The sequence below is a fragment of the Melozone crissalis genome, unplaced genomic scaffold (assembly GCF_028551555.1).
Source record: "Melozone crissalis strain CALT ecotype California unplaced genomic scaffold, PUWL_Pcris_2 ptg000006l_1, whole genome shotgun sequence".
In the NCBI taxonomy this organism is placed as follows: Eukaryota; Metazoa; Chordata; class Aves; order Passeriformes; family Passerellidae; genus Melozone; species Melozone crissalis.
Window position 1 is genome coordinate 17,842,104 of NW_026535784.1, and position 22,236 is coordinate 17,864,339.

A 22,236-nucleotide genomic window follows, 5' to 3' on the forward strand; every position below is an offset into this window, starting at 1 on the left:
GTGATGAGGCACTGGACCAGATTGTCCAGAGAAGTTGTGGATACCCCATCCCTTTAAATAAATGGTCAAGGTCTGGTTAGATGGGGCTTTGAGCAACCTAGTCTAGCAAAAAATAAGATGTCCCTGCCCACAGCAGTGGGGTTTTTGGACATGTTCTTTAAAAATCCCTTCCAATCCAATCCAAAACATCCAATGACTCCATGATTCTACCTGCCCTATAATGTTCTCTCTGCCTTTCCTGGCTACCACCTATATATAAAGCCAACCTGTCTGGGAAAACAAGGGAGGAAAACAAACAGGGCCAAGACACAAAAAGATCCAAGATACACAAAGCCAGCTATACAGAAAACCACAAGGCCCTGCACACTGATCCTCATGCAAGTGGGAAGGACAGCTCCACATGAACAGCACACAAGGGTAACTCAGAGAAATGCTCAACTTCTGCAGAGCTGGCTACCTCTCAACAAGGAAAAATAGCCCTCCTTTGAATGCTTTCTGATCTTAGACCTACCTCTTCCATAGTTCGAAAATATTGACTGAAATGACACTTTGGTGCACCTGGAGATTTGTCAGGCATCTATCCCAGCCACAGAGCTCCCCTCCTCCTACTCTTTTTCCACACATAATACACACACCAGAATTCCCTCCATAAATTGTGCAAAGTTTAAATTGTTTCAGAAGTTGCATGCTCAGCATCTGGGAACATACATATTTCTTAATGATCTTCTCAGTACTGCCTGGGTGGAAAAGCCTTCAGCAGCACATCCACCTCAGGAAGCATATACTTATCATGAGCATAGATCTATTTTCTTGGAGAAAAAATGTCCTAGCTTGAAGCTTAATTTAATCTTCGGGACATTGATTTATGTATCTTGCTGCCCGCAAAATAAGCCCAGATGAATTTCTTTCCAGCTGAAAAAATAAGTTTTATGCCTTTTTCTGCCACTCTGCAAGCCAAACTGTGATTACATTTTTCTGCTGTTCAGAGTTAATTAAGTGGTCCTTGGAAACCATCAAGATTTGTTACATCATCTTCCTTTCTATCCTAGGAAGGTAATCTGTATTGTTGTCCAAGTCATTGCTTTTCCAGGATGCTAGCTCCTCCAGTGGGTAACTTCTTCTACCTCACTCTAATCCCACCTTCTCCTCGGGGTCTCCTTTCAAAAGTCCCTTTGTCCCAAGACATGGTCCCAGGCAAAGTAACCCATTCTAGCCTGCAAAACACCATTCACTTTCTCTCCCTACTGAAGGCCCAGAAACCATCTCTACCCAAATAGTGAGGGCCAGATTTTCTCACTCCACTGATATCAGAATCATGAGATTAAGTCCTTCTACATGAGGAAAGTACCTCCATACTTGGGCAAAAGCTCAACAGTCACTGCCCAGCTATCCAAACTGTTTTGATAAGTCCCAGTGAGGGATGGAATATTCAGTAATGGAGCTACAGGAATGCCATGCCAGTGACAGAGCTGCATACACAGATAATCATAGTAAAATACTAACAGACATGCAACTTGTCACTTCCTTCCTTTTTTATACCTGTTCCCACAGGCAGGTGAAATACCAACACTTAACAAGTCTGCCTGGTTGCAAGATACGACTGCCATCACTGAAGGAGACGCAACTGAAAATCTTCCACTGTTCTCCCTTCAAACTCATCAACTCCAGTCATAAAAAGCACATTTCACTGCTTGCGGCTTCGCTCTACATTCACCTTTGGGCTCTGGTAGATTTTACTCTCTGGGAGACCAATCACTTGAGATAACAGCCTGCAGAAAAAGATGGCTTGTCTGCACCTATTCACCTCCATATTGAAGGTGACCACTTAAGATCAAAGCAAAATGAAGACCTGAAGGGAGCAGTGCAAGTATCAAGAGACCAGTTCCCAACAGTTATCTGTACTCAAACCTGCAGTGGAGTTGCTCATCACATAAGCCTATGATTAATGGTGTCCTGATGAAAATAGGAATTCAATTTCAATTTTTCTAGAATAGCCAGAGGCCTTTTGGTATTTTCAGGATGTCATTTTGGTGTCTGGACCTTTATACAGCCTGAAACAAAGAACAAGCACTTGCAAAACAAAGATAAGGAAGTGTCATGTACAGTCTGAGTACAAAATCTATGCTTCAGCTATAATGAAAGTGTGTTTCTGCAAAAAGCAAAGTAATGAAAACACAAGCAGGACACCAATAGGAAAATATAGGTGACTTCTCTGGCAAATTGTACATCACTGCATACAACATTTCACTGTGGGGAGCACACTAGAAGGAGAGAAAGCAAAAGGAAAAAAAAAAGTTGGGGAAAAATGGAGGTAAAAAGCGCTTAAAATAAGATCATTTTGACTTGACTGAAATCCCACCCACTGCAAGGACCCAAGGTGCTCAAGGACCTCAGGCCAAACATACTCCACTGAGGAGCCTTGTTAGTCCTCTCCAGAAAGAGTGAGGAAGTTTGCTCTCTCCATTACACTGGAGTGAAATTCCCCCTTACACAGCAGCTCTGCAGGTGAAGTGGAGGGAACTGGAATCACTGACATGAAGATGGCAGAGCCCAACATCTCAGAGGAAAGTCTCAGCCATGAGGCAGCTGCCTTCTGCAGATGCTGAGAGCCAATGCTTCATTCAGACAGAAGCAGTATGCTAACCGAGTAAGTTAAAACCAGATTATTTTCCCAATTGTTCCTTCCAGCACACTTTGTTCAATGGAAAGAAAATAAAAACCTAGACAAGTTGTTGTATCCATTAATCTTTGCAGACCCACTGCAATCATAATTGAGCAGCCTAACTGCTCAGAAGATTATGCCAGTGATTCAACTGCACTGCAATACAAATAAAGATAGCTGCATAAAGTGGGCTGCAAAATACTAAATATAAAGACCTAATGAAGTTATACATGTGTGCATCATTGCCCTTTCTAATAGAGTTTGGAAAATTGAAGGCAACATACTATTATATATCATGTGCTATTATACGCATAAGTGCCTAAATTACAGACTTTTGGGAGATACTAGTTATATGCATATTAAAAAGTCATTTATTTCATCATATAATACACAGACCTCTTTCAAGACTGAAATAGGAAACATGAAAGCAACATCTGAATAGCAAGCCTCAATTAAAAATTATTTCTGCTGCCATAACAACAGCTTTTCCCTCCAGATTTTGGGTTCCCTTCTCACACTGAGCACAGCAGGAGAATTTCTGAACTCTAATTCATGCTCCATGCATTTATCTTCTTCCAAAAAAAAAGTGTGCTGAGTACAAACTGTGACAGGAGTTCACAACTTCTCAGAACACCAGATAAAATTGTTCATACCACTTAAGTACAAAGCTAGAGGACCTGAATAAATCAGGTTTAGACTAAATGTTAGACTAGACTAGAGGTTCTTGAGAGCAAGGGGGAGGTAAACAACCACACCAGATAGAGCAGAGATACAGAAGCCATTATTTAGAAGCAGAGGACACCCTGAAATGTGCAAAGGATGTTTAGATGTAGGGATACAACCAAGTCAGCCTTTGCAGCACTTGTGATGGAGGCCTTGGCTCACCTTGCACACACAGGGATGAAGATGCTGAGTAGCTGTCAATCACACATCCCTTAATGAAGTCCTGGCGTTATTTCACACTCAGTCTTTTGGGTTCCTTCCTTGTTATTTTCACCTTGTGCCTAATTGATTACAAGCCTGGCTACCACTGGAGTTTGTTCAGCTTCCCAGTAGCCTGGCCAGGGGGAGCAGCCAGCCCCAGCAGGGGAATGGGGACAAGGAGCAATGCCTGGTACAAAGGGTACTCCAGCAGCCAACCTCTGGCACTCTGGAATCAGCTGCTCCTCAATAAAGTTCTGCCCACCCTGGGAACACTAACTCCCAACCCCCAAATTCAGGGTTTGATGAGCTTAGCTTTTCAAAAGCCATTTAATATCAGAAATGGCTTTCTAAGCACTCCCTCCCTTCTCCCTCAAAATATTTCACACAGCTTCAGGGAGAGAGACTAAAGCTTCCTCTTAGAATTTAAATATAAATTTATATTCAAAACAGGGTTAATTACTAAACTGCAGTTTGTTTTATGTGAAAGGATTTGTCTTTATCATAGAAACCACAGCTGTTAAAAGTGTCTGATGGTACTCTTTTCCTATCATCACTATTCCTTCATTAACCACAGTGTGTATCTTTTATCTTAACTGCCAAAAAGAAGCTCTGAAGTACTAAGCTGCACAACTTCCACTCGAGTTAAGAAGGCTATTACATCCTCACAGCACAGATACATCAACCACAACTACCCCAACACTGAACTGACATAAGCAACATCTTTCCCAAATTGTTCTTTTAATCATTCAACAAGCTGTCCTCAGCTAGAAGCACCAAGCAGAATGCAGCCCTCCTCCACAAGCAGCTTTACAACGAAGGATGCCACACATTGTTTTTGTAATGGCAAGAGATAGCACCAAGTTAAAGTGCAGCTGGCTGCAGTGAGATGCCTGGTGTTCTTCCTTTGACTTCTCCACATATTCTTTTCATCTGTGCTCGGTGATGTGGGCTTGAAGCTCTTGAAAAACAACATGAACCTAAAACCACACACTACATTTAGTCTGAAGGTTTTCAAGAGATTTCTTTTGGATTTAACCACAAGGTTTTGGAAGAGCTAACAGCAGCACCCTTCTTGTATCCCTGCAGGTGGGATGGCTGCACTTACATCTAAGCCCCAAACCTTCACTTTATAACCTCCCTCAGCTTCTCTGCCAAATTTTCAGAAGTACAAGGAGTCTGGAAAGAAATGGAATAGAGAAAAATAAAATGAATGAAATTTTTACCCTTTGGTTTTAACCTCTCTTAAATGAATTCTTAAGTTCATTTGAAATGAAGAGTGCAGTTTCCAAGGTACACCAAAAATTTTTTTTAAAAGACTTTTTACAATGAGAAAAGTTGGAACAGAATTCGTCAATATTATTTGTTTTGAAAAGCTGAACAGGAAGTTCATGAAAGGTATCCTTAGCCATGAACACTGTGGTTTTCATTGAAATGTACTGATGGATCACAACTGTGGCCAAACTCCTAAATGCACATATTTCAGGGCATTAGGTAACCTCAGAAAAGAAGTCCTCTTTTTACTCAAAAACACACAAAAACTTGAATTTAATAAAGCGTCCCCATTCTAACTCAAAACCACCACTCAGCAACAGGGAAAAGCTCTCCATTACAACACTGCCTCCCGTGCTGCCATTGAGCTGGTGGGCTTTCCCTGCCTTGGTAGCAAAAAGATCCACGCAGGAGAAGAGGCTGATGAAACACGGAAGTAACAGCAGTCCCTGTCTAGACAGTGACTTTCCATGCAAGCCTTTCTCATTTCCATGCTGTGGTAAGGCCAGATTGATAAAAGGTGTTGAATAGCAGCTAAAGGCACTCTGGAAAAACAAAACACTGCAGCAACAGGAACAGGAATCGAGCCAAACTCGACTGGATGTGTTTGCAAACCCTGCCAGGAGCACAATGACCACTGTAAAACGTAGCTGTCCTCACAAGGCCAAGGAAAAATGCTCCTGAGCACATGCTATTCAAAGCCTGCAAGAGCTTAGGCTGCCAGGCTGCTAATTCCTGCAGTTTGTAAATTCTTAAACAATCTGTTGAGCAGTCTTTCAAGGAGAAATAGCCTGGCACTCACTCCAAGCCTTTTCTTCACTTAACCATCCATAATAAAAGAAGAATTGACCTGCATGTAAACCAGCAACCAGCCAGAGGAATTTCCCTCCTGCCATTCCTGGATGTCACACATCCCTGTAGATGTATTTACCATGCTAGCTATCTTTTGCATGATCAAACACTCGATTGCAGCTGGTACTTTGAACACCAGGCTAAGAATCCAGGTGGAGAAATTTCCCCAGGGACTATGGAAAGCAAGGCCTTAAGGGCACCTATATCTCAAATCTTACTTGGTAAGAAAAGATGTGTAACTATTTTACTACCAACCGAACAACATTACTCAAGCCACTTCCCTCCACTTTTCCCCCCCAAAACACACAAGCACAATTACCAAGTATTTGAAAAATGCAGGAATCCTTACATAAACTAAAAACATCCTTAGAGCATGTGTTAAATTCCCTAGCACTGCCAATGTAGACAGATGCTTTCGTGATTAAGCACAAAGAGGCTATGCAGGAACTGAAGGCAGGCGCCTTCATGGCAGATACACAACATTCATAACTCCTTTGTTCTGGTGTCTTGCAACACAAATAATTGTATTGGTCACTAAATACTATGCTTCCATATAATTTTAAAATCTTTCCACAATAAAGTGTTTTTCTCAATATAATGCTTTCCTCTACAAATGCTAAAAGTAAGGCAGTTTAATATGACCTTAACAGACAATGAGGTGAATTTAACAGCAACCTTTATAATTTGCTTGGGGCAGGGGGGGAAATTAGAATTAATCAGCCCCACTGAACTTTCCTATCCATTTCAACCTGGGGGAAAGTTTTACAGCAGGAAAGTGTTCATCTTTATTTCTGGTCACACAGGGACACAAGCAATGCTACAACAGGTTACCCACCGAGGAGGGAAGTGTTCTGCCATAATTGCAGTTAAAAGGTACCTCTGTACAGAGAAACCTCAAATAACACTGCAAGTTTACATCTGCCTTGGCAGGGAGCAAAACACAAAAAGGGAAACAGGGAGAGATGTTTATGGTCCAACCCACGAGAGCAGAGTGAAATATCAAACAGACATAAGCTCACAGCTCCTCTGCTCTGAGCCACAGCTTCCCTACTCCCGTTGAACCTGTACAAAACCCATCAGTAATTGTCTGTTGCTGTGCTCCTGCCTTCCACACAAAGCCATGCTTTTTTGGAATGCTGCTCTGTATCAAACCCACTGCAGTCAGTTAAGCATTGCAAAACACTTTAGAGTCCAAACACAGCTACCCTACTTCACAACATACTGCAGATTGTTTTAGAAGAGGAGGAAGGAAAAAAAGCAAAGTCAATAAATCTTTAGCTCAGGGCAACTTTACCTTGTGTTTTGCAGCTGCTCTATAGCAAAAATTATGCTTCATAGCAAGAATTAAGGAAATATTTTCAGTTAAAGGATATCTTGATCTCAAAATATCACCAATCTGATTCTCTCAATCTGAAACTCCAGTCCCCTCCCCCACCAGAGAAGTAGTTTCTCATGGGTTTTGGATATATATAACTTTTTTTAAGTACCAGCTGAAACTGGGACTAAAAGCATTTCTCTGAAAACAATCCTGAAACTACAAAGGTCTCACTGTCTGCCAGGAAAGAGTATCAAAAACATGCTCCAACTTGGCTGATGCTTGGACACTGTCAGCCTAAAACCAAAGCGTTCAGAGCCAGACACTTCAAGGAAGAGCAAAGCCTTCTCTGCCCTCTTTGTCGTGCAATGACCCAATGTCAGGACCCAGTGTCCAGTTTGGGGAGGGAGAGCCAAATTTTGTATGAACAAAGTGACATACGTGGCTTTCTAACATGATTCAGGGCCCACTTACATCAGAGGGAAGTACTTCAGCACATCTATTCTACTAGCACCAGTAGGTCAAAATCAAAGCACTGAAGACATTGAAGTACTGCCTAAAATACAAAAGCAAAGCCAAAGGAACCACATATTGCTAAGAGAAATGAACAAATATTATCCTGGCAGGTAAAAATGTTTTCCCAGAACACCAAAATCCTTGTCGTAACTTAATAGCAGTAACCCAAGCTATTCAGATACAAAGGTTTCTTAGGAATTTTGAAAACAACATCTTTTACAGAATTAAGAATGCACAATGCCATATTCAACTCCTGGCCATGAGTGACTCAAAGTTAACACTTCTCCTCCATCTTATCTTACTCACGCCAATTACAATGGGTTATTCAGAATCAGCATACCACCCATCACTAACAAGGGTAGCAAATGCTTTCCTTTAGGCAGGAAAAACATATTTTCTACACAGTTCTCTGAGTCTAACATAGGATAGATCTTGCCACATGTATTAAAGGTTCACCACTGACTGTCTACATAAAATCTTGAATTGCTGCCATTAAGATTTTAAATACAGCAGAGTGTTTAGAGAAGCTAACCCTCATTCTTGCTCTAACATCATCTCTGTCAGCCTTACAGAGCTGCCTTGATTTGCCACGCACATCTGCAAGGAGCAAGAAGAGACACCACTGGGATCATCACTCCCTGTCTTCATGGGCTGGAGATGGCAGCCCATAACTTACATACCATGAAGTGGGGAAAGCTGAGAGCAGGGAAATCCTAGCATTGCTCCTAGTCCCAGAAGGACGGCCCATCCTTCTCCAGCACTGTGTTCAAAGATACAAATCACTTATACACCATAATGCTACGCTGACACTTAAAAACATCAAGGAGAGGAGATGTCCTTTGGTACTTTTAAGACAGGCAACTCTAAATATAAACTAAGCCCTAAACCTGGGGAGTTCCAGGTCACACACAACTCAACTTTATAAATTGAACCTTATAAATTCAGATAATGATAGTATTTAATAAATACTAATGTATTATACAAACTTCTGTATTTAACACAGTTATTATAGTTATGTATGCAGTGCAATCCTTGCCAAAGCTCTTGCAGCAAGAAACACCAAACTCTGCTGAAGCTTTTGGAATTCACCTCCAAGCAGCCAAATAGGAAGCTGCCACCACAGTTTGGGAAACCATATAGCCACAAGCAGTTCAAAGCCAGGAACTATAGAGCACTACTCCCTTTTCCCAGACTGAGCAAGCCCATCCAGTCATTCTTTGTGCCACTTCCAAAGACAATTAGCAAAATCTTGTTTCAATTAGCTTTTCCAGAGCTATAAGCACAAAGAGCACTGCACAACTTCAGAAAGAAGAGGGGAGATCAAAAACATCAGGGCAGGAAAAGACCAGATAAAGCAAGGGACAAGAAATCCCAAAGTGTGTCCCCCCAAAATGTTGAGTACTGTGTGGGGTAAAGCCAATGCTTTTGTTCAGAACAGGGAGTCTTCTTACAGAAATTACCTTTCTCAGTTCTCATTATTTAAATTATTAATTTCTTCCTAGAGAAGAACTCTACATTATACTGTATAATGGCTCGACTTTTGTATAAGGGTTTAGTCTACCTGTATACACCTGCAACATCTTATTTAGCACCAGCAAGATTAATGCACCTTTTGAGCACTCCTAACTTCTGGCTGACAACTTTTTTGGCAACATCTCACCCCTAGTCCTCTTCAATCTAGTCATCTCCTTTGCTCTTCTATTGTTTCCCATTTACTGCTTTGTAACTCAAAGGACTGCCATAACAAATGTTTTATTAAAGACCAGATGAAATAAAAATATTTATCCCGACTAATATCTTAAGGTAGGAAAAAGAAAATAAAGGGTCATTTACTCTGACACACTCCAGCAACAGATTAATTTATGTTGCATTTTGTCCACTTTTCCATAGATGGCTTTAACGATTCTTTCCTTTAATATATGTTTTAAAATTTAACAGTCTGACTATTTCTTCTGTAAACACACACTGTGCTTCAAACACACCAGGGGCTGTTGCCACTTTGGAAAATAAATAACTTTCACACATGTTTATATTCTATTTTAACCAAATCAAGAAATATGCAAAGAATGAAAACACAATACTTTATTGCTCAGAGTAGAGGTTTAATAAAAAACCCACCCCAAACCCCATGCAGTTCATCTTTCTTGAAGACTCTGTGAAAGAGGAGAAAAATTATATTATCACAGGAAAAGGGAAATGGCTTCAAACCTAAAGAGAGCAGGTTTAGGGTAGATATTAGGAAGAAATTCTCTATTGTGAGGGTGGTGAGGAACTGGAACGGATTGCCCAGAGAAGCTGTGAATGCTCAGTCCCTGGGGAGGTGTTCAAGGCCGGGTTAGATGGGGCTTTGAGCAACCTGCTCTAGTGAAAGGTGTCCCTGCCCATGGCAGGGGGGTTAGAACAAGAGTTCTGAGGTCCCTTCCAACCCAAACCATTCTATGATTCTATATGAAAAATAAAAAACATGGTTAGGCACCCAAGAAAATAACAGCTTTTCCTACAGCTTCTGTTTCACTTACTCCAAGCAGCAGCAGTCTGCTGAGAAGGAGAAATTCAAAGTTTGTGTTTTCCCTCCCAACAAGAAAAGTCATCTCAGGGAAATAAACATTTTTTGCAACAAAATATACCTATAAATTTCTGTTCTTGACAAAATACCTAGTATAGAGCAACAGCAATGCTATCTCTGTAACCACCAACACTGGGAATTAGTCAAGCAGCTAATTGCAGACAAGAACAATTGTGTCACAGGCCTTGAGAGGTGTTAAGTCACTCCATGCTGGGGAAGAGACTCATGAGACCTTCCAGCTCAGCTGGCAGCTTGCAGTGCTCCTCCTCAGAAATCCCACACTGCTGCACTGAGATAACAAGTACGTGTTTGTACAAAGGGGTCACTGATGTGAAATTAAGCCACCAAATTTCAACCAATTTTGATACCTGAGAGCATGATCATTAATTCATTGGAGTAAAGCTCTACTGCTTTCATATTCTAAGTTTAGTTGGATCAGCAATTTATAGTCTGTATGCTAAAGGTTACATACACATGACAGCCTAAATAACAATCACTCAAAAATTCAGAGAAAAACACCCCAGTACTATTGTCACTGCCTGCCTGGATGCATGGGCAGTGTGTAATCTCTCTTTTACAGCACTGAAAATGCGGCACGCAGGTAATTGAAGCACCAGAGTTCCATAATAATATGACCCCACATCTGATGGTTGGCTGCAGCTTAATGAAACAGAAGAGCAGTGAATGATTTAGACAAAACCAGAATGGAGGCTAAAAGCAAGATTTGCTTCCTCTAGACAAAGACAGAAGAAACTAAGTGAAAATGATTACCTGTGAATATTCAGGAAAACAGATAATCTGTGATAAAAGCAATCTCAAAGTGTCTAGTATACCATCATCACTTCTAGCTCCTATTTTTATCCTCAGGAATAAAAAAAAAAAAGAATTGACTCACTTCTTTTAAATTACCAATGTCCCTACACAGAAAATTATTGTGGTAATTACTCCCTCTTTTAAAAAGCACCTTTACTTTTTCTCAATGCCTTCTTATAATATGCACCAGCAGTCAATTACCATCTCACAGGAGTAAAAGTCCAAAATATGCCACTTGCCTGAGTGGTGGCATCAATAGACCTTGTTTGGCAACACAGTCACTGGTGACATGCAACCTGCATACAAAGTTTTCAGCTCAAAAAATTAATACAGTTCAAGAAATTCATCTACCCTAACCAGTATTTAGGGAGAAATCCCATTGGTGTGGTGGCACCTAAGCACAGCATCTACCTAACAATTTCTTTTAGAATGTGGGGAAGAAAACCCCACATTCTAAAAGAAAAAAAGACTTGCTGTTCTCCCTCCTCCCCTTCTAGTGTGATTCATTCCTGAAGACAAAACTTTTCATTTCTAATATACATTAAACGTTTATGCTTGCCTGACTCGATGTGGAAAGGAAAGCATAAAAACAGTAACTGGGTCAAGGGTGCAATTATCAGAAGTTGTATTAATGTGGTGAAATCCATGTGACAACAGGAAAACCAGCAGATCTAAAAATTCCCATTGGCATGCTATTTCTTAACTTTGTGCTCAGAGCACCTAATTTGAAAAGCACTTTGCTTTTCTCTTCAAAGAGAATTGTTTTAAGAAAAAGGTTGTTTTAAACACAGATATTTTTATACCATGAAAAAGCATGGAGTAAACGAGTGAAACGAGCATGTAAAAGCCTCCTAGCACTACTTCCCTTTGGAAGCAAGAAGTGAATTTCATGATCTTGATTCTGACAATAAGCTACTGTTCTAAAGTAAGCTCAGTTTCTGAAGCCATCCCTGGTGACCCTTAAGATAACAGGACTAGAGAGAGACTTTTTTTTCAATACTTGCTCCCCATCAGAGTGTATCCAACCCATACTGTTATTTCACTACAGTGCTTTGCCTCTGTGTGCTCTGCCTCAGCCAACACTCAGCAATACCAATGCACCTTGTTAAATTGTGATGAGGTCTTCACACACAAAAGCCTAGTGCTTCAAACTGAAACATTTTATCAAGTTTAAGATATTCTGTTGCTTTCTAGTTATGGCGAAAAACCTCGAAAACACCCATTTGAAAAGTACCAATAATTTTACTACAATTTCCTGTATGCTGTGCAGATACCATCTGAGGTAACAAAGTATTAGCCTCCACAAGTATTCCTGTGCGCACTGCCCTGTTTCAAAGAAAAAGTTCTTTCACCCACAGCTTCTGAGAGAGGTAGAAACATGGCTAATCAATGAGCCTGTCACACTCAGCTTACAAGCCTTTGGAAAACACTGGTTTTTAATCACCCACTTTTACCAACCAGCTGTGGCTACTTGACAAGCTTTGCACAGGGTCTCTCATGGCCTATTAAAACTCTCTGTTGTGCTGTGAAAGCACTTTAGGTAGCTTATGCTTCTGAATTAGAGATAATAAAAGCCACAGACACTACTACATTAGGAATAGCCAAGAAAATGCAAAGGAAGATAGCTTGTATGTGAAACTCCTATATGTAAACGTCAGTTTCTACAAAACAAAACACAATTATTTGCAAATTTGGTTACTTAGAATCTTACAGGATAAACCCTGGCCTGTCCTTGAAACAGACAAGGAGAGGAAAGAAAGAAACCTAGAAAACATTTTTAAATGCATTTATTTGTACTTTGCACAGACTACGCCTCCCCACTGCTCCACAGAAGAGTCTTATACCCAGGTTGGTGTCTAACTTTGTGCAAGTGACTTAGGCTTATTTTACTGTTGCATTTTGCAGCAAATCTCATCATCTAGCTCCTCTGTGTAATTAAGATTACTCTTTATGTACTAGCTCCTGCCTCCACCTGAGTCCTCTGGCAGGTGCCTTTCCTGAGCCAGCCTTTGGGAGCACCAGTACCTTCTTTTTGGAATTGTAGGGTATGTGCGTCACGCCCCTTAGAGCACCTCCTCTGTCAGTTTAAAATCTATTCAAATTCAGTTTCATCCTCTACCATCAAGGATCTAGAATTTCAATACCTCCTTTCAAGCTCACCTTGTGCAAGGAGGATAACAAATCCTGCCATAACAGCACACTGCATCTACCCATGCTTAAAATGTTTGCTTGCAACCTCAGCTCAAAGAACAAGCCCAGAATGGGGAAAGCCCAGCTCCCTGCTTGGACACCGTCTGCCTGAGGAAGTTGTCAAGTATTTGCACTCAGCCACAGGGACAACTCAGGACAGGTTCACACTGTGTGCCAAGAGAGAGTGCTCCAGGAGAACTCTGGACACGCTCACACTGCGTGCCATGGGAGAGCTCTCTAGGACAGCCTGGTGACACTGTGCCAAAAGTACCCACCCTCTGTTCTAGTGTCATTAGTTCTCTCAGAGTAAACATCAGCAGCCTGTGAATTTTCCATCCCTGTACTGCAGCAAAGGCAGTATAGGCAGCAGAAGCTAAAGCTCAACACCAGCTAGGTTGGAAGTCAGATCAGCACATCCTGAATCAGCCCCACGCTGTCCAGTCTTGGTTTTACAGCCAGCGTGCTGTGTGGGCTGACAGCCTTATTTTAAACCTTTGCATATGTGTTATTTAACCCACAGATTTAAATCAACCTTAGGACTTACACACATGAACCTTAACAGCTTTCGAGGAGTAAAAGGATTTATCAGGCCAAATATTAAGAAACTCAAATTTCTGATTTATAGCAGAAGCTCATATTTCCTCATTTAATTCCTAGTGCAAGCTGGGATACCAGATCAAGTGCTATTTTTTCCAGCTCTATATTTACACTTCAAGGACTATATAGAAGCACAGAGCAGAAGCAAAAATTCAGCTAAATGCCTCAATTGTGAGCCTTTTGGGGGAGGTTCACAGAAGTTTGGGTTATGTGCCTTCAAACAGGTTATCAAAGCAGTACAGATCTAGACATCCATCACAACTCAAGGAAGGAGGACCCAAACTTGAAATTTAGGAAAATAATAGCTTTACCTTGCATATGCACAGAAGCTTAGAAAAGCTTTGAGACAAAAAGGAGGGTTTCTCTTCTGCTCTAGCAGGAGGTGCAGCTGAAGAATTTCAGCCTCACCCATGCAAAATTAGATATTTATTTTGGATAAATCCCACAGAATGCTTTCCGCCCAGCCAGCACTCCTACCTGCTGGTTTGGCAGCAGCAGAGGCAGGCTGTGTGCTGCAGGATGGCAGGCAGCCAGCCACCAGCTCCTGGGCCTCTCCACACGGGCAGGGTGCACTGCTCAGCGCAGCCTCGAGGTTACTGTAAGGCAAGCACAGTGACAGCTCTCAGCTGCCACATCTCTGAGCCTACAAGGGTCACCAGAGCCTCTGCTACCAGGGAAACAGCAAATTTAGGGATGTACCTTGCCATACCCTGCCTGTCATGTGTGCACACACATGGAAAGGGGGGAGAACAAACATCACCCCCTGACTTGCTGGTTGGACCAGGGAAGCACTGAGGGATCCCCCTGTTTTCTGCCTAAATACAAGCAAAATCCTATCATATCATTGCATGTGTTCCTACACACCAGCTGGCCAAAGCACAGCATGGAGACCGAATTTCAGAACCAACATGTTGTCACTACATTACAAAGGTTCTATTGTCATTATACTGCAAAGGTTCCACACTGCTAGAGTTTCATACCTCCTTGGTGTTTCTCATAGGCAGCTCCTCCAGGCACTGACTCTTCCTTCTTCTCACAGCAGCCACCTAACTCCAGCTCCCACCAACCCACTCCTTTATAACACTCTGCTTATTGGCTACAGCTGTGATCTGTTACAGTTAGGCCTGCTCCCAATCTCTAATTATTGGCTCAGATGTAACTCTTTAGGGGGTAAGATTACTTTCTATACTACCTTTATTTTCTTATATTGTATCCCCCTACACCAACATATGCTGGCTGAGTTTTAGCCCAAAGCAAGATAGAAAACAACAGAAATTGACTCCTGCCTGAGGAACAAACCTTTAACCATGCTCTGAGGATCCCCTGACTTCAGGATTTTTTTGGCATGAAGCCTCATTGACATCCCTCAGAGTGTCCCAATTGCCCCTCTTGATTCCCTTCCCCACACAGACTCCTCACTGAGAATTCCTGAATTTTCTTTGATCTGCCATCAAGAGTTACACTTCAGTGCAAGGGCATCACAACACTGACATGCTCTTAGGCCGCAAAGACAAACTTCCCAGGGAACACTTAAGCCATTTCCCTGACAAACAGCACCATTTTTATCACATTAGGACATATCTATATCAGTTTTCAGAAAAGAATTAGTAGTCCCTCACTGCTGATATGCCTCTACCAGAAAGCTTGCTGTATTCTGGCAGATACAGAACTTTTACCCATGTTTAAATCTGTACTTGCAAAAGGAAATATACAGGATATTTCACTGAAAAAGTTTACACATGTCAGCACTGACATAACAGCATGCAAAGATTATAAAAATAAGGTTAAAACAGATACATAATTGAGCATTGTTTGCTAGCAGCTCTTGCACATGCTTAAATAATAACGCATGCTTAAAGGCATCATTATTCTGTGCTACTTCAATATCCTTTGTTAGTCCTCTTAACAACCTACAAAGTTATCTAACAATAAGTCCAATCTCAAATGTTTCCAAGAAGAGAACTTCAAATAATTAAAAATATGGGGTTTTTTCTAATGTTTCTCTTTTCAAATACACAAGCATCACCAAACATTTTTCCTAAATTGGAGAACTTTTTAAGAGAATTAATGACAAATGTCTCAAAAAAAATATTTAAAAATCCTGTTTGTCTGAGTACATGTATCTTTTCATATACAGTTGTGTTAAACCATTCCCTTCAGTGATGGTTCCTGGGCTGTTTCATTGCGTTCTTGAATTATGGTGGGGAAAAGAGAGAGGGAAGGAAAGAGAAGAAGAGAAGAAAAAAAAAGAAGAAGAAAAAGGCAAGCAGATTCCCACACGACTAGAAAAATATGAGAAAAATATTTCTCAACCTGCCACTCCACCAGAGTGCCTGACCTGGTGAGATCTCACATTCCTCAAAGGTTTTACACCCACATGGGTATCAGGAAAAAAAAAAACACAAAAAAACCCCATCAACAAAATACCATGGAGATCTGCCTCTCCTGCTCACACAGAGGCATGCAGGGTGCCAAGGAGACAAGATCACCACATAGTGCTGAAGGTTTTCTTAATGCCATGTGCATCCCAAACACCCAGGCTGCCTCCTGTATTTACTTCCAAATGAATCTTGCTGTAAGTTCATAGATTTATTTTATACAGATTCCTATGTATCTTCACCTCATTTACACAATGTAATTAAACTTTCTTTCCATTATGTCACATTTAAATCCCAATTTGATCTGTCAAGTGCCAAGTTCTCCATGGGAGAGAATTCCTCCTCATTTCTCTTCCTTGCAGTTCCCTTTCATGTTTCATGGTGGTTCTCTGTACAGCTTTCTCCATAGCTACACAATTCAACACCTTGCTAAGAAATATCTCCTCCTAACAATAAACCTCTTTGCAAATAGAATTAACAAGGCAAGTGCAAACACAAGAGCAATGAATTAGTTGCCATATTTACCCAAACTACTGCTTACACTTCCTTATGAAGTGGAAGCAGCAGCTGGGGTAAAAGAAATTCTATATTAGATACACAAAATATTTAATGTCAAGCTTCTCATTTGCTGAATTCTGCCTTGTAGGAACCCTGCAGCATCTCCCTTCAATTCATCTAAGAAATTATATTTACAAGGTTTCTAAGAAAGTCTTAACAAACTTGTGGCAATATTAGTCACACTAATGACTGCCATTTAGTAACTATCCTGAGAACACTGCAAAGATACATTTCTACAACAGACAACAACAACAAAACATATAAAGCTTATGGAAGCTTCTTCTGTTAAAACAAGTTAATTCGTAAAGGTAAGGGACATTAAGGCCTGTCAATTTCCTTTTCTCTGGAATCTGCCCTTCACACACAGTAATTACATTGGGAAACCTCCCTCCATAACCAATTAATGGACATAAGGAAAAAGTCAGTTGTGACTGACTTTTTTAAACATATTAAACATATTTTAACACCAACATCAAATCCAAATGGTATTTTTAAACACATCATCTACACTTGAAATCTGCAGAAGTACTTTAGAAATGTTCCTTTTGGTGCCTTTGAAAATTAAATTGCACTTGCACTAAAGGCAAAGAAAAACAAACCTCCAACAAAGCAACTAAACACATTGCAAAATTGCTTAAAAACATATCATAGTGAAGCATGACTAGTGCTTCCAGGAGGGTTTTCCCAAAGGCAGACAGAACTGATACTTTGTCTGACAGCATATATTATCTGGATTGCAATGTAATCCAGCAAGGAAGACAAAGGAAACAAAGATTCCCCTTAAGTCTTCTCCAGAAAATAAGAACAGCCCAACAGTAATAAATCACAGGGTTATAACTCCATTTTGGCATAGCTACAGGAGGACACCATTGAGATTTTAGTGGAGGTTTTAAATTGTGAAGTCAGACAGATTAAACTGTCAAATATAAGTCTGCCAGGAGTTTGCTTAAAGTACTTTACAGCCATAGCACTATTCATAAGTTAAAATAAACCAGAATTACAGACACTGGCTATCTGGGACTGGGATCAGAAGAAAAATTTGCATGTTTTATTTTCTAGGAAACCTCCCTCTGTCACATATTACTTTCAATGCACTACTACTCAAGCTAGTAGTTTACATTCATGAATTCCTAGACTGAACCGTGTCTGACTTCATTCATCTGAGATCAGTGCTCAGTATCAAATGCAGCAAAGACTACTGATAAAGGCACATATTTGCATCTAGTTAATCATCCTAATTGGCATGCAGACCACTTTAAAAATGCACTAATCAGTGTTACACTCAGATGCAGGGTTTGTTCAGCAGTAGAAGTCATGATCTAAACACCTACCCAAACAAATATCACATTTTCAGGGGAGACTGAAGCTCAGCATGTTGCAGTTAAAGAAAGAAAATGGTTTTAACATTGGGAGACAGAACTTTGAGGCTGACCTTAGATCTCCAGCTAAATCGAGTACTATCTTTTTAAGGCATAAAGAAATCCACTTTCTTTAACAAGGTTAACTCACTATCCTGAGAGTGATGGAGGCCAAGTGCCCGCTGTCTTTGTCAGGGCAGACCCCTACATTCATTTCCCATAGTCTTGCTGCAGGGTCTGCTCTTACATCCTTGGCAACAAACTTCAGCAACCAGGATCTCCCAGATGAGGCACAGATAAACCAGTGGGCATCAGCAATCCCAGGGCACCCCAGCAATCCCAAGGCACCCTCCACACCACAGCAATTCCCTCAAATTCTCCTGCCAGAACTCTACAGCCTCCTATATGTAACACCCCTTGCAGGTGAATGGAAAGTGGTAAAAGAGACAATTTCAGCAGGGATCCAGGGGAAGCTAAGCAGAAATCAGGAATTCTTTTCCCAGCCAGCATCAGGCCTACAGACAAGCAGCACTCCTGGCTGAAGGCCATAGAGGCTGCAACAAGGTCCCAGGAGGCTGCAGACAGCCCAGACAGGCATTTGGAACCAAAAACCACCAAATGTTTTGAAGGGAAAGCATGCATCCAACTCTGGTAACAACAAGCTGAGAACAGCCAGAGCTTCAGAGAGTATCTACAGAGGAGGGCATCTTGTTCTTATTTTTCCTTTGACATCTCATGGTGACCAAAAAAAATAAAAATAATTAAAAAAAAAAAAGGGGAAGAAAGAAAAAAGGTTGCAGAAGACAACAGATTACAAGGGAAGCAGGCTGAAGGGTAAAAAGAATTGGGCAATTAAAGCAGGACACCACACAGAGCATTCCAAAAACACCCTCTGCTCCTTAAATCTCTGGGGACAGCATAGATCAGTGCTCTGTCCAAAGCATAATGGGACAAGGAAACAGGCACAGAGGTGCTGGGATACTGATCACCATGAGAAGCAGCCAGGCTCTGCTGACAGTCACAGTAACCATTACACAGCATATGCAGCTGGTTGCATTCCTTGTTGGACACACAATATTTTTCAAACCAACTACAGACCTCATACAAGTTCAACTACTGCAACCACCATGCCAATAACTCCACTATTCTGCAGAACAACAAATGAGACAAATCCCATGCACAACTAGCTCCACTAGACTTGTTTTCAAATTTGTTTTAACTTCATTTAATTATGGTCTTCCAGTCACAGCATACCTTGGAGAACTGGTCTCATTTCACATTATCCGGGCCTACTGTACACCCCCCCCAAGAACTGCTTTTTGAGAGGATTTATGAATTACTTACATATGAGGGGGGGCAGAATTGCTGCAGTTCATTTTTTAACCTGAAAGTTAATAAGCTCAAGCAGCTCATATATACAAACACATAGTTTCCTTTTGCACAGCTGGTACTTTAGGGAAAAGGATTTTCCACACAATTAGATGCAGTTGTTAGACAACACATTATTCTAGAGGGGGAAAAAAACCTAATAAGCAAAACATTTCAGAAAGCAGTCACTAAGCACATTGCAACCATGTAGCAATACAAGCTGTAAAGCAGGCATTTTTATACCAGTTTTGTAGAGTCAGAATTTAAAAATAAGAAACACTAACACACAAAATAAAGTTAACTCAGACATACAGAAAAGCTTTTCCTGAGTTACCAAGCCTTCTCTCCTACTGCCACAGACAAGCATACAATACAGGCTTCCTCAACATATCCTCAAGAGCCAGTTAAGGGGTTTACTCCATTTATCCCATTTTAAGGTTGTTCTGGAACCTGAGCCCATTTAGGAAGAAACTGTGTACATTTCAGCTTAAGTTTATTCCTGCCAGTTTATATCCATTTCCTCTCATGCCAACATTGTTCTTTAGCTTAAATAGCTCCTCTCTTCCTTTGTAGTATTTATACCCCAGCTGTACTTACAGACTGCAATCATATTCCATCTTATTTGCTAGGCTAAACAAGCCAGGCTTTCTGTGTCTTCTCTGAAATAATTGACACTGCTGTCCTCCAGCCTCAGTCTGCACTGTCCCACCTGCAGCACAGGTGAGAGAAGTGCCCGTGGCACTCACACAGCTCACACCCCTTTCACCACTGCTCCTGATGTGTCCTGGCCTGACATCCTCCACCATCACCTTCACTTTCTCCACAGCAGCAACTTGGTCAGGGATCAGCCAGCACATCCCTGGCTCTACTGCTCTCCTCCCAGTAATGGAGCTCCTTGCTCACAGCAGGGTACAAAGGCAGGACTTTGTATCCCACTAGAAAGGGATGTACAGGATAGTTTGTTTTCAGTGTGGATGATTTGTTCAAGTCTGACTACACATCCTGTGTCAAAGCTTGCTATCTGACAGAGATGTAATCAGTCAGTGGCTCACCATTACCAGGATTCACTTCAGTTTTTCACAACCTCTGCTAAAAAATCCTTACAGCAGGCAATCTCAAGTACTCAAATTCCCCCTTAAGCTCCTGAAGCCACCACTCTCTTCAGCTCAAATCCTGCAGCAGCCCTTTCTATGCTCCTCAGGCATTTCCTAAGGAAAATTCCATCCCTCCAGAACAATGGCACCACAGCAAAGACTACTCAACACCATACCAAAAATGACCAATTTTGTCACTGGTTTCCAGCTTAGCTGCAGAACTGAAAACGAAAAGAATAATCCAGGTTTCCAAGTAATGCATTTCCTCTCCTAGCAAATGATTCCCACAGTTGTAATCTACTATTTAGATGACTCTTGCTGGGAAAGGCACATTCACTCGTACTGCTTCAGAGCCAAGAATCTTCCTCCTTGTTACAACAGTTATGTTTTCTTCATAACATGGGCAAAAATTACTCTTCATCCCAAAGAGTCTTCTCCAGACCTTGATTCCCTCAGCTGACAAAAGACCCCAAAAAATACAAGCCAAAAAGTATTTCATCACACTCACTGCTGTAAAGGAAGAACAAAAATATCCTCACTCCGCATGACTGTTCCAGACAAGGAAATTAATCAGCCAAGATTTTGTCCCAAGGTCACCGTAAGAGGATGTCTCTTCCTTTAAGTGCTAGGACATCTGCACTCTTATTTTAACTAAATGCAATTATGCCAGCAGAAAACAGTTTTAAACACAAGACAGACAACTCATTCAGGCGTTCAGAAAATACCAGAGCATGACATGTAGGATCTAGAACAAACTGCAGGAGCACACCTCCGAGCCAGAGGACACAGCAAACCTGCAGCAGCTCAGCGGCAACCATAGCTCGGCTCCTGGGGCACCCCAGCAGATCTTGGGGAAGCACTGAAACTTGCAGCACACACTGTTACCCCAAACAACTGACTGCAGGTACCATGTACCACGTACAGCCACCAGCAGCATCCACAGCACACAAAGCCCAGCAACGCACCAGCGCTGCAGAGTTGGGTTTTTTCCTTGGTTTTGTTATTTTGTGTTTAAAGCCCAGAAGTACACTTACCCTCTCCGGCAAGCAGGAGCCCAGCCAAGAATTACAAAGCATTGCAAACAAGCAGGCAAAGCAATGAAGTACAAATACAAACCGTTACACTTTCCATTTTATCTGCCTCTCTAGCCGCAACGAAAAGTAGCTCCGTTGCTGCCTTGGGACCCAAGCAAATTCCTGACAACTTCCAAGACGGATTCATGGGGTCCCACGTTTTGTTCCGAGGACCGGATTTTTCCCATTTGCAGCCCCGCGCGTAACCCTCGAGTACGATTTAGTCACAGAGCTCAACCTGCTCACTCTACTAATTAAAACAAAAAAAAAAAGAAACAAAAAAAACCAACCCAAAACCAAAAAACAATACAAAACAAAACAAACCTACTACAGGCACTTTTACCATTTTACCATTTACCGCACCAGAAGCGGCAGACGAAGACCAGCTGCCGCTGCTATTCGCCGCCCGCGGGAGCAGAGCCCACGCTCGCCGCAGGCTCGGCCAGCGCTCTGCAGCAGCAGCGGCGGCGGCAGCGCTCCTGCACACCGGGGAAAGGCAGCGGACCGCAGGCCGGCCTCGGTCCCGCACCCCCGAGACCGGGATGCGCCGCAATGGCCCCGAGCAAGGGCGGCGGGACCCTCCCCCGGCCTCCTGCCCGGTCCCACCGGCAGCGGGCCGGGCGGAGCGGCGGCACCACGGGCGACCGCGCACCGGGGCTCTGCCGCGGAACGGGACGCGCTGCCCTGCCGTGCCCTGCCCTGC

At 41.9% G+C, this 22,236-nt stretch overlaps 1 protein-coding gene across 1 annotated transcript in view; it reads right to left on the bottom strand.

The window, feature by feature from the left end:
• The window catches only part of APBB2 (amyloid beta precursor protein binding family B member 2), a 160,410-nt gene that overhangs the window by 138,032 nt on the left and 142 nt on the right, over positions 1-22,236 (bottom strand). The gene's annotated exons all lie outside the window — the stretch shown is intronic.